The sequence below is a fragment of the Gossypium hirsutum genome, chromosome A03 (assembly GCF_007990345.1).
Source record: "Gossypium hirsutum isolate 1008001.06 chromosome A03, Gossypium_hirsutum_v2.1, whole genome shotgun sequence".
Lineage (NCBI taxonomy): Eukaryota > Viridiplantae > Streptophyta > Magnoliopsida > Malvales > Malvaceae > Gossypium > Gossypium hirsutum.
The window spans coordinates 60,818,821-60,833,097 of record NC_053426.1 but is presented as its reverse complement, the minus strand read 5'-3'; the positions used below and the strand labels follow the sequence as shown (position 1 = coordinate 60,833,097).

Sequence of the window (14,277 nt, the reverse complement as noted above, 5' to 3'; positions counted from 1 at the left end):
GAGACAATTAGAAGTCATGCTTTATATGTATAGATTCCTCTTTGAGTCTAGTTTCATTAGAACAAACGTCATAAGTATTGAAGCTCTGTACAGGGAGATATCTAAGTCGTAATGCATGAAGGTCAGAGTAGTCGAACCCTGAAATAGGGGAGACTTTAACTAATAAACTGTACTAATTGGCTTGACCAAAAATTCTAGAAAAAAATTTGTAGATGGACACATCAGTCTAGTTTTAGGAAAATTTTACAGAATCTGTTTTTGAGTTTTGAAACTCGAGATATGATTTTTAAAGTAACTGTGATGCAGTTAGCCAGCTTGTCTGGAAATTTTAAAATGAACTGTGTAAGTAAATGAATTAAGTCCGTTAACACCTCGTGTTCGACTCCGGCAACGGTCTCAGGTACGGGGCGTTATAGAGATCTAATAACCAGGTTTCAATTTCTAAACCTCTAGATATGGTTAACACATGAACTAAAATTATTAGAACTAAATAATGATAGGAACCAACTTATATGAAATTAACATATATGGATTGAATCCCAAAATTGACCTTTTAAAGATTTTGCAAAAGAGCAGCCAACCTGTATGGTATTTATTATATTCAAAAAATGCATTAAAAATTATGAAGAGTGTTGGCATTCAATGCTACTATTTTTAATTTCTCATTAATTTTTTCATATAGAATTCCATTTATCAGAATTCTTTTATTTTTCCTTATTTAAATCAAAAGCTTGCATTAATTAGCTTGCTTTGAGTTTGCACTTCAGATACCAAAGATAGGTTGGTTCTAGCAGTGTTGAAATGACATATTAGTTTACATTTTTCTTCCAAGCTATTAACTCTTTTGTAAGAAAAGAATCCTCAAAAATCTATGTTTTTTGGCTTTTTCACCCCAAACAGTTGTGCCTCACTTCAGTTCTTTTCTTCATCCTTAATAAAAAGACAATGTACATAATTAGTGTAGCAAACTATCTAGGAAGATGGTCAAGAAAAACCAAACTCTGCCTCATCACAAGTTCAGCTCACTTTGTATTTATCTGAAGCTAAAACCAATGGAAGTGTTTGAAACTCATAAACAACAACAAAAACAACAAAGTTGAAAACTATCTGCAAATTACAAAAGTAATTAAAGAAAAAGGCACCAGCATTGGTTCCAGATCTTTTTGCCTTGGCTCTTTTCTCTTGGCCTCTTCTTCCTCCCCTCTCGATTCTCTCTCTCTCTCCAATTCATCCATGCTATAAATACAATTCAGTGTCTCTTTCCCAAAATATATATCCAATTCTCTATCACAGCGATGAAAATAAATAAAAATCTCTTTGATTTGTCTTTAAGTCTCTGCCTCTGTGTCTCTTTCCCAAATACAGACACAATCTTTATATGAAACTAAGATAGACTAGAAACACTAATAAAAATCTTCATTATAGGTTGAAAATGCAGGTTTAATTGAGGGGAAACTCATCCAAAATTCATGGAAGCTTTGCTAATCAAATAAAAAATCTCACAAAGGAAATGCTAATTATGATTAAATAACAAGTAAAATAAAATCAGCAAATCACAGTCCATATCTCAAACATAAATTATAAAGCAAATCACCACATAAAATGCCAACTAACCAGGTTATGTTTACGTCTAAAATATCTAACACTAATCAGTCATACAACAAAACAGCAGCATACACCAACACCCAAACAACAAAGAATCAACTACTAACAAACGCTAAAGCAGCAACACAATCGACTCCAAACAACACTAAAACAATGACCCAAAAACACGAAAAATAGCTACTAAACCGACGTCCAGCATAGTAGGAAATCAAGGATACATGGAGATTGCTAATATTTTTCAATTAAATTATAGAGTTAAAATTAAAAAGGTGTTAAAAGAACTAACTTTATCTATTGAAACTCGAATGGATCGAGTAGCGATGGACGGAGCAATGTTGACTAAGGAGATGGAGATTGATAGCAAATGCACTATCGTCGGTGATACAACAGACGGATGACTAGACAAACGACCAACAGCAAACGGATGGGAAAGAAACAACTAAGTTAAGGATTTGGGGAAAATAATTTTGGGGAATAAGGGTTGGGGGTCAACTATCAGAACGACGCCGTTTCAATAAAAATTTAAAAATATTCGCGGCGTTTATGGGAAAAACGCCGCTATTGCTTTACCTTTAGCGACGTTTATGAGAAAAATGTCGCTAACATTTTTAACCTTTTGCGGCATTTATGCAAAAACAGCGCTATTGTTTTACCTTTCACGGCATTTGTGGGAAAAATGCTTCTATTGTTGTTATACCTTTAGCGGTATTTAGGGAAAAATTGCCACTATTTCTTTACCTTTTGCAGCGTTTATGGCAAAAATGCCACTAACGCTGCTCCCATTCGGTGTACCTTTGCGACGTGTAGCATAAAACGTCGTTATATATGTACTATTTGTAGCATTATTTCCACAAACACCACTATAGAACAACTTATTGCGGCGTTTTTTGGTTGGCACTACTCATGGTTTATATTTGTAGGGTTTTTCAATACAAACGCCATTAAAAGTTTAACCTTTGCAGCGTTTTTTATCCAAACGTCACTAAAAACACCGTTAAAAGCTTAATTTGCTATAGTGCATTCATCATTGGGCGAGACAAAGCCAAAATAGTAACAAGGGAATTGATTCTATCAACACGTAATCAACCTGTGTAGTACTTAACCTAAACAATGCCTCACGGATTGCAATCGCTTCTGCAAAACTAGGATCCATTAACATAATTAACTTAGCATGAATAACACCTTATTACCATACCGTTCGAATCCCGCAAGACAGCTACGGAACTAGTGGCCTCCTTATCCTCAAATCAGGCCGCATCCACGTTGCAGTTTAGAAACCTCGTCAGTGGCTGAAGCCAAGCAATACTGCTCACCATCAGTCGCTCCGAGAAGGCCTGCACTACCTCGAAAACTCGTCCAGCCTGCTGCCAGCTCTGCAAAAACAAATCAACAAATCGCAGTATGCTTATAGCAGCCGCTGATACATTCTGCCAAGGAAAAATATTGCGATAAAACCAGATACTCCATAAAATAGTAAGACCATAGCTAGGCCATCTAGGAACAAGAGATTGAAAAAGCGCGTCAATGAGCAGTTCCATCGTTGACTGCCCATGCCGCATCCTGGCCCACTGCCAAACCTCAGTTGCAATCGGGCATTTTAACAATGAAAATATTTAAATGCAATTATGCATATATTAATAAAAATAAATTTGATAATAATCTATAGTATTAACAATTATTTTTTAAATGGAAATAAAATATATTTAAACCATGATAAAAAGAAATTCATCAATGTACTTTATATTTTAAAAAGAAAAGTAATAACTTACATGATAAATATTGATTTTATTACTAATTCTAGTTTGTATCAACTATAAATATCGACTTACCATACATAATTTATTTTAAAACCAAAAATACTTTTTTTTTTTAAATTTGCATACGTATTTTTTTCACAAGTAATATAGGAAGTCACAAGTTCTTAATCATTTTGACTTTATTTTCCTTTAAAAATTAAATTATCTCTACTCACTCTGTCTAATTTTATTTATTTCTTGGACTAGAGATAATAGGGTACCCAATTAGTTTTGCTATTATTGGTAGAGCATTTTGATATAGCATTTTGTTGTTAATGAGTTTATTTTTCTTAATGCTAGGTAATAATAAAGCTAATTTAAATGAATTACACAGTTTAAAGCAATTTTTTGTGATTGTAACTATTAAATACTTTTAATTGTTATTTGAATAATAATAATTTTATAAAACATATGAGCAATCCGTGGATCGCATTGACTAAAAAAACTAGTAAATGTGTATATATATCAATCGTTTGAGCTTTTATTTTCTTTTAATGTTTTTATATATAAAAAGATAAATGTTAGTTTTTATATAGTTTATATTTTTTATCCAATTAATTATATTTTTAGTTAAGTTGAATTATATATATCATCCAAAAACGTTTTATAGTTCAAGTAATTGTATTTTGTACCTATTAAATAAATCTAAAAAGATTACTACTTTCGAATTGTGTTCCTTGATTTTCGTTCCAATTTTCATTCCTCGTATTAATACGATTCACGTTCCAAGTAAAATTGCTTTTTTCAGCTTTGAGTCAATTTTTTGTATTTGTCACATGTGATTTGGTTATGATAATGATGGTGTGATTCCTCGTTGCATCATTGTTAAGATTTTATATCAGGAATGAGCACGTTGCTAATTGCTCCTCTTTTGTTTTCTTGGTGTGTATGTGTGTTGATTTTGGTATTGGTATTTGGTGAATGTTTATAGAGTGCTATGACACATTATTTGCTTGGGATATGTTCTCTTTGATTATGGTGTTGTGTACTTTGGATCTTGCAATTATTGATTGGGTGGTTGTTTTTTAATTAGCTATGTCTTTTGGGGTTTGAAATGTTATAGGAGTTGAGAAACTGATTATGAAGATACAGCAGAGTCTTGAGCTTGAAGCTTCAATGACTTGCTATGCAAACAAGAAAACCGGGTTTGAAGAAACAAGAACAGATTGCTTATCTAAAACCAAAACAAGAAGAGAAATTTGTCGAAAGATTCATACATTGATGAAAACAAAACGTTACATATAAAACAAGTGATTAACTTGTCTGAAAAATTACAAAAGATGTCACCTAAACACACCTAACTCCACTAGCATGTCTTGAAACTAATAAAAACATTTCTTGCACACTTGGTTAAGTTGATTTATCAAATCTATCAGCACCAAATTACACCAAATACATTACATACTTAGTTCAAATGTAACTAACGAGAAAAACATCAGTTAAATAACAAAATAATAGCATATTTAGCAGCTACAACTTGCATAGCTTGATCTAAATGGTTTGCATTAAAGCCACCTTTTAACATTCCTCCTAGTCTTCCATGCTGCAAGCTCCTAATCTTGCTCTTAGATTTTCAAACCTTGGTATACCAAGAGGCTTTGTCAAGATGTCAGCCAACTGGTCTTCAGTACTGCAATGAACAAGTTTAATTTCTTGAGATTGTTTTACTTCTCTAACAATATGAAGCTTAACCTTGAAATGCTTTGTTTTGCCAAGAAATATTGGATTGTTTCCAATTGCAACAACAGATTGATTGTCACAATTGATCTCTGTTGCTTCTCTTTGGTGTAAGTTCATATCTGCCATGAGCTTTCTCAACCAGATTGCTTGATTAACAGCTACAACTACTGCAACATATTCAGCTCCAGCTGTTGATTGAGCAACAATGGACTGTTTTTTTGAACTCCAACAAAAAACAGATGATTCAAGGGTAAACAGATACCCCGAATTACTTTTGATGTCATCAATTGATCCTACCCAATCACTATCAACAAATCCAAGGAGCTTCATGCTGTTAACCTTGGTGAACATAACACCAAAACTCAAAGTCCCTTTGATGTACCTTTGAACTATTTTAGTAGCTTGAAAATGATTTACATTGTAGCAGTGCATAAACATGGATAGGAGACTGACTGTAAACATTATGTTTGGCCTTGTGGTTGTTAAGTAAAGTAAACATCCCACTAGGCTCCTATAAGTTTATTCATTAACTTTTTCGAAATCACCTTGGCTAGACAGTTTTTCTCCAACAACAACTGGAGTACTGGTTGCTTTGCAATTTTGCAGGGAAAATCTTATCAGAATTTTTAAGGCAAATGCCTTTTGGCTTATGAAAATCCCTTGCTGAGTCTAAGATACCTCCATGCACAGGAAATAAGACATTTCACCCAAATCAGACATCTCAAACATACTCTTCATTTTGTCTTTGAAATCTGTCAGCATAACATCATTACCAACAATCACTAACAAATCATCCATATACAAGGAGACTATGAGCAATGTTTCATCACCTTCCTTCTTCACATACAGTGTTGGTTCACTAATGCTTCTCTCGAACCCTAAGCTTGACAGGTAGCTATTAATTCTGTCATACTAGGCCCTTGGTGCCTATTTTAAGCCATACCCTCTAGTTGTTTCCAGAAAACCATTGAAGTAAGTAGATTTTACATCGAGCTGATGTATTTTGCACTGCCTTTAAGCAACCAATGCCACCAAAAGTCTAATGGTATCAAGTTTTACCACAGGGGCAAATATTTCAAAGTAATTATGTGACAACCCAAATTAGACCCTGGTCGGAATGTGGTTTCGAGACCACATTACCGAGCCAAAAATTTATTTTTGTGTTTTAATTACATAAATTTTTGTGTGACAGTGAATATATGAGAAATTAAATGCTTAATATTAGCTTTAGGAATGTGAATTAATTCGAAAAGGACCTAGTTGACGAAGTTAGAAAAGATGATAGATGAATTATAAGGAGTAATTAATAATAGGGAGAGGAAGCATGGCTTTGCATGTCAAATTACCCATAAAATACATGGTGGCCGGCCAAGGAGTGATGATGCTCCACTCATTCTAATTTAATATGTTTTTTTTTGGTTAACAAATGATGGGAATAATAATAGGAAAGTGAACAAAAAAAAAGGGGTGTTCATACTTGCCATCTCCTAGCCGAAAAACCAAGAAAAAGAAAGGGAGAAAAATTTTGAAGAAGTTCGGCCATTGCTTGTATCTAGGAGGAGTGTTTGATGTTGTGGCATGAAAATGAGGGAGTTTGAATGCTTAATAAGGAGGGAAGAAGGAGTGTTCATGTTTTCTTTCTTTTGCAATTGTCGTAACTAGAGGAAGAAGAGGAAGCAAGATTCGGCCAAGGTGGTCCTTTAGATCAAGCTCAAGGAGTTACAGGAGGAGAATCAAGCAAAGGCAAAGAAAAGATCATCGAGTAGCCGAGTTGGAACCATCTTACCCAACACAAGGTTTCTTGGACTCGTCTTTTTGTGTGCTCGGGACTGTCATCGAAGTCATCACACCGGCTAGCAACTTTTGGTATCTTCTTTTTAGTCGGTCTAGGAGAACATTTCGGCATGTATAGGCTAATATGTTTTGTTGAAATTTGGTATGTAAACTTTTAGCCATGCGAAAATGGAATAAATGTTCGGTTGGATTTGGTTCTATAATGTTAGGTCGTAAGTCTTGGTAATTCGATTTTTATGCCATATGTCATGGTTGATTATTTTTTGTGTTAAAATTCATGATATGGCAATAGTGTAGTAGGGAGATGTTTGACAATGATTAGCCTTTGGCATGGCTAGTCATGATCATAATTTGTGATATGTATGATGAATTACTAGTTAGATCAAGGAGAAATCACGAAATAGGCATAGTTGCTTTAGTAACCGATGCTGGCAGCAGCAGTCACGTGAGATTGAAAAATCACTAAAAATAGTAGGAATGGAATTAATTAAAGAATAAATTATGTAATCGAATCTCGATGAGTCTATTTTCATATAGAAGAAACGAAACAACCATATGAGCTGTATGTTAGGAGATAATTAAACTCTTGTGAAATAAGGCCAGAGCGATATTTGGATCCCCTGTCCCGACTTTAGAAATTCACCCTAAATTAATCAGAGACAATTAGAAGTCATGCTTTATATTTATAGATTCCCTTTTGAGTCTAGTTTCATTAGAAACCAACGGCATAAGTATTGGATCTCTGTAAAGGGAGATATCTAAGTCGTAATGCACAAGGGTCAGAGTAGTCGAACCCAGGAATAGGGACGACTTTAACTAATAAACTGTACCAATTGGCCTTACCAAAAATTCTACAAAAATTCTACCATATAGATATATGAGTCTAGTTCTGGGGAAAATTTACGGAACTGGATTTAGAGTTTCAGAACTCAAGATATGATTTTTAAAGTGACTAGTACGCAGATTGGCAGCTTGTCTGGGAAATTTTTAATAAGTGGTTTGAAGTCTGTTAACACCTCGTGTTCGACTCCGGCGACGGTCTCGGGTTCGGGGTGTTACAATTTAATTGGTATCAGAGCTATGGTTTATTCGGTTCTAGGACTACCATAGCACTTATGAGTCTAGCTATACATGCCTTAATGTTAATGTTGAAATGTGTGATGACTTCTGACGGTTAAAATTTTTGTTTTGATTAGTAAATGGATCCCGGTGTAGAGAGAACCTTGGCGGATGACGTTGAAAGTGTAGCGGCTGCTCCTGCACAAGGGACGCCGCCTGTTGAACCTCAGTCATCTGCGAATAATCAAGGTGAGGGGGCTAAACAAGCCTTCTTTACCATGATGAATGAGTGGGTCGCGCAATATGCCCGAACCAATCCGGCTGTCCAACAATTCCCGAATTTGAATAATCCACCCCAAGAGCCCGTAATGCCATCAGTTACTGATCCTGTGAGGCTGAGTAAGCCACCTGTAGACTTGATTAGGAAGCGCGGGGCTGAGGAGTTTAGGGCCATAGTTACTGATGATGCTGAAAGGGCCGAGTTCTGGCTTGATAACACCATTCGGGTGTTTGATGAACTGTCATGCACGCCCGATGAATGTCTAAAGTGTGCTATATCCTTGTTGCGGGACTCAGCCTACTATTGGTGGAGGACCCTGATTTCCATAGTCCCAAACGAACGAGTTACTTGGGACTTCTTTCAAACAGAATTTCGAAAGAAATATATTAGTCAACGGTTCATTGATCAAAAGCGTAAGGAATTCTTGGAACTCAAGCAAGGCCGTATGACAGTATCTGAATACGAATATGAATTCGTAAGACTCAGTAGGTATGCCCGGGAGTGTGTAGCTGATGAGGTTGCTATGTGCAAAAGATTCGAAGAAGGATTGAATGAAGATTTAAAGCTACTAGTGGGTATTTTGGAGATAAAAGAATTCGTAACACTAGTCGAACGAGCCTGCAAGGCGGAAGAACTTGGAAAGGAGAAGAAGAAGGCTGAATTTGAAGCTAGAGACTATCGTAAAAGACCGACGGGTAAAGCTCTATTCTCAGCTGTAAAGAAGTTCAGGGAGGACACTAATAAGTCGAGGACGACTGCGGGAATTTCCATCAGAGCACGACCATCGACGGACTCCCGAGCTACTTCGGTAGCTAGTGTGGGCAATAATCGTCAAGAGAAACCTGAATGTCCCTAATGCGAAAGACGACACCTAGGTGAATGTTGGGGTAAGTCTACTAACAGGGCCTGTTACGGATGCGGTTCGAAGGACCACTTCATTAGAGATTGCACGGAGCTTGATGAGAAGAATAAGATTCAAGGTGCAAGACCTAGTGGAGTGACAACTAGAGGTAGACCACTGAGAATTTTAGGAGGTAGGGGTGGTAGTCAGAGAGGGGCCTCTGATACGGCTGCTCGAGCCGAGAACCGTACTCCTGCTAGAGCATATGCCATTCGCGCACGAGAGGAGGCATCCTCCCCTGACGTCATCACTGGTACCTTCACTCTCTTTGATACTAATGTGATTGCATTGATTGACCCTGGCTCTACTCATTCATATGTATGTGAAACCTTAGCATCCAGTAAGACTCTACCTGTTGAGTCTACTGAGTTCGTAATTCGAGTGTCAAACCCTTTGGGTCAATACGTACTTGTTGATAAAGTGTGTAAGAGATGCCTTCTAATAATCCGAGAATCCTGTTTTCTGGCCGATTTGATGCTTTTGCCGTTTGATGAATTTGATGTTATTCTTGGTATGGATTGGTTGACCGTACATGATGCAGTGGTGAACTGCAAAAGAAAAATCATCGATTTGAGGAGTGCAAATGATGAGGTAGTCCGAGTTGAGTCTACCGATTTGAAGGGGGTGCCAGTGATAATATCTTCAATGACCGCTCAGAGATATGTGAAAAAGGGTTGTGAAACATACCTTGCGTATGTATTTGATAGCAAAGAGACGGAAAGGAAACTTGAATCAGTACCAGTGGTTTGTGAGTATTTAGATGTTTTTCCTGAGGAGTTACCGGGGTTGCCACCGGTTCGAGAGGTGGAATTCGGCATCGAGATTGTACCTGGTACCACGCCAATCTCAATAGCCCCGTATCGTATGGCATTAACAGAATTAAAGGAATTGAAAGTTCAATTGCAAGAATTGATGGATAGAGGTTTCGTTCGACCGAGTTTTTCTCCATGGGGTGCACCCGTATTGTTTGTGAAAAAGAAGGATGGAACCATGAGATTGTGCATCGATTATCGTCAGTTGAATAAAGTGACCATAAAGAATAAATACCCGTTGCCACGTATTGATGATTTGTTTGATCAATTAAAGGGAGCATCAGTATTTTCCAAGATAGATCTGAGATCTGGTTATTATCAGTTGAGGGTTCGAGACTCGGACATATCCAAAACCGCTTTTAGAACAAGGTACGGTCACTACGAATTCTTAGTGATGCCGTTTGGGCTCACTAATGCCCCTGCGGTATTTATGGATTTAATGAATCGAGTATTCAAGCCATACTTGGATCGATTTGTGGTTGTGTTTATTGATGATATTTTAGTTTATTCACAAGGTGAAGCCAAACACGCCGAGAATTTGAGGTTAGTATTACAGATTTTGCGAGACAAGCAGTTATACGGAAAATTCAGTAAATGTGAATTTTGGTTGAGAGAGGTTAGCTTTTTGGGGCACGTGGTGTCTGCATCGGGTGTTAGAGTGGATCCGAACAAAATTTCGGCCATACTCGATTGGAAACCTCCGAGGAATATTACTGAAGTTAGGAGCTTTTCGGGACTTGCCGGATACTACCGACGGTTTGTATGGGGTTTCTCGATGATAGCTGCACCGTTGACGAGACTACTCCAAAAAGATGTTGAGTTTGAATGGACAGAAAACTGTCGGAAGAGTTTCGATCGACTAAAGACCTGTTTAACCGAAGCTCTAGTGCTAGTACAACCGGAGTCCGGCAAAGAGTTTGTCATTTATAGTGATGCATCCCTACTTGGGCTAGGTTGTGTGTTGATGCAAGAAGGTCGAGTTGTGGCTTCCGCGTCGAGACAATTAAAGCCGCATGAGAGAAACTATCCGACCCACGATCTTGAATTAGCAGCCATAGTGTTCGCCTTGAAAATATGGCGACATTACTTGTTTGGAGAAAGGTGTCATATTTATTCGGACCACAAGAGTCTAAAATATCTGATGACTCAAAGAGATCTAAATCTACGACAAAGACGTTGGCTTGAGTTGTTGAAGGACTACGAACTTGTTATTGGTTATCACCCGGGAAAGGCTAACGTGGTTGCCGATGCTTTAAGTCGGAAAGCACTGTTTGCTTTGAGAGCGGTGAATGCTCACTTATCCGTCTCACCCGATGGGGTGCTAGTAGCTGAATTAGAGGCCAAACCATTATTGATTCGTCAAATACTTGAATCCCAGAAAGTCGATGCTGAATTGGTCACTAAACGAGCTGAATGTGCTTCGAATAAGGAATCGGAGTTCCGGATTGACGACAATGATTGCTTGACGTTCAGAGGTCGATTATGTGTTCCAAGAAATTCGGAACTTATTTCGATGATTTTGAACGAGGCTCATAGTAGTCGAATGTCAGTCCACCCAGGTAGTACTAAAATGTACAATGACCTGAAATGCCAATTTTGGTGGCCCGGTATGAAACGAGACATTTCTGAATTTGTTTCAAGGTGTTTGATATGTCAACAAGTAAAAGCGGAACATCAAGTGCCATCTGGATTACTTCAGCCAATCATGATACCCGAATGGAAATGGGATCGAGTGACAATGGACTTTGTATCTGGGTTGCCTTTGACTCAGAGTAAGAAAGACTCGGTCTGGGTCATTGTTGATAGATTGACCAAGTCTGCTCATTTTATCCCTGTCCATACGGATTTTTCGCTCGATAAATTGGCAAAATTATATGTCTCCCAAATAGTTCGGTTGCATGGGGTACCTATTTCCATCGTGTCGGATAGAGACCCAAGATTTACCTCGCGATTTTGGAAGAAATTACAAGAAGCATTGGGTGCCAAGATGCACTTTAGCACCGCATTCCATCCTCAGACCGATGGCCAATCTGAGCGGATAATTCAAATACTCGAGGATATGTTGAGATGTTGTGTTTTAGAGTTTTGTGGTTCATGGGAAAGATATCTGCCTTTGATCGAATTCGCTTACAATAATAGTTTTCAGTCAAGCATTAAGATGGCACCGTACGAGGCTTTATACGGTCGTAAATGCCGTACCCCATTATTTTGGATTGAACTTAGTGAAAGTAAGATCCTTGGGGTTGATTTGATTAAGGATGCCGAGCAGAAAGTCCGAGTAATTCGCGAAAGTTTGAAAACCGCTTCGGATCGTCAAAAGTCGTATGCGGATTTGAAAAGAAAAGACATTGAATATCAGGTTGGAGACAAAGTATTTCTCAAAGTTTCACCCTGGAAGAAGGTGCTTAGATTTGGTCGTAAGGGCAAATTGAGTCCGAGGTTCATCGGTCCGTACGAAGTATCCGAACGAGTTGGACCAGTTGCATAACGATTAATTTTGCTCCCTGAGCTCGAAAAGATTCACAACGTTTTTCATGTCTCGATGCTTCGACGATATAGGTCCGATCCATCGCACGTAATTCCTCCATCGGAGATCGAGATTCAATCTAATTTGAGTTACGAAGAAGAACCAGTTCGTATTTTAGCACGTGAAGTAAAAGAACTACGAAATAGGAAAATCTCATTAGTGAAGGTACTGTGGCATAAACACGGAATTGAAGAAGCCACTTGGGAACTTGAGGACTCTATGAAGGATCGATATCCAAAATTATTTACCGGTAAGATTTTCGAGGACGAAAATTTCTTATGTGGGGGAGAGTTGTGACAACCCAAATTAGACCCTGGTCGGATGTGGTTTCGAGACCACATTACCGAGCCAAAAATTTATTTTTGTGTTTTAATTACATAAATTTTTGTGTGACAGTGAATATATGAGAAATTAAATGCTTAATATTAGCTTTAGGAATGTGAATTAATTCGAAAAGGACCTAGTTGACGAAGTTAGAAAAGATGATAGATGAATTATAAGGAGTAATTAATAATAGGGAGAGGAAGCATGGCTTTGCATGTCAAATTACCCATAAAATACATGGTGGCCGGCCAAGGAGTGATGATGCTCCACTCATTCTAATTTAATATGTTTTTTTTTTGGTTAACAAATGATGGGAATAATAATAGGAAAGTGAACAAAAAAAAGGGGTGTTCATACTTGCCATCTCCTAGCCGAAAAACCAAGAAAAAGAAAGGGAGAAAAATTTTGAAGAAGTTCGGCCATTGCTTGTATCTAGGAGGAGTGTTTGATGTTGTGGCATGAAAATGAGGGAGTTTGAATGCTTAATAAGGAGGGAAGAAGGAGTGTTCATGTTTTCTTTCTTTTGCAATTGTCGTAACTAGAGGAAGCAAGATTCGGCCAAGGTGGTCCTTTAGATCAAGCTCAAGGAGTTAAAGGAGGAGAATCAAGCAAAGGCAAAGAAAAGATCATCGAGTAGCCGAGTTGGAACCGTCTTACCCAACACAAGGTTTCTTGGACTCGTCTTTTTGCGTGCTCGGGACTGTCATCGAAGTCATCACACCGGCTAGCAACTTTTGGTATCTTCTTTTTAGTCGGTCTAGGAGAACATTTCGGCATGTATAGGCTAATATGTTTTGTTGAAATTTGGTATGTAAACTTTTAGCCATGCGAAAATGGCATAAATGTTCGGTTGGATTTGGTTCTATAATGTTAGGTCGTAAGTCTTGGTAATTCGATTTTTATGCCATATGTCATGGTTGATTATTTTTGGTGTTAAAATTCATGATATGGCAATAGTGTAGTAGGGAGATGTTTGACAATGATTAGCCTTTGGCATGGCTAGTCATGATCATAATTTGTGATATGTATGATGAATTACTAGTTAGATCAAGGAGAAATCACGAAATAGGCATAGTTGCTTTAGTAACAGATGCTGGCAGCAACAGTAATGTGAGATTGAAAAATCACTAAAAATAGTAGGAATGGAATTAATTAATGAATAAATTATGTAATCGAAGCTCGATGAGTCTATTTTCATATAGAAGAAACGAAACGACCATATGAGCTGTATGTTAGGAGATAATTAAATCTTGTGAAACAGGGCCAGAGCGATTTCTGGATCCCCTGTCCCGACTTTAGAAATTCACCCTAAATTAATCAGAGACAATTAGAAGTCATGCTTTATATTTATAGATTCCCTTTTGAGTCTAGTTTCATTAGAAACCAATGGCATAAGTATTGGAGCTCTGTAAAGGGAGATATCTAAGTCATAATGCACAAGGGTCAGAGTAGTCGAACCCAGGAACAGGGATGACTTTAACTAATAAACTGTACCAATT

At 37.5% G+C, this 14,277-nt stretch overlaps 1 long non-coding RNA gene across 1 annotated transcript; it reads right to left on the bottom strand.

The window, feature by feature from the left end:
* Nucleotides 1-1,006: 1,006 nt before the first annotated feature.
* On the bottom strand, nucleotides 1,007-3,154 carry LOC121220038 (uncharacterized). The gene is made up of 2 exons (XR_005917155.1): nucleotides 2,801-3,154; nucleotides 1,007-1,236 (listed from the first exon to the last, which is right to left on the bottom strand). It is a non-coding gene; the product is annotated as an uncharacterized lncRNA (long non-coding RNA).
* Between the last annotated feature and the right edge of the window lie 11,123 nt (nucleotides 3,155-14,277).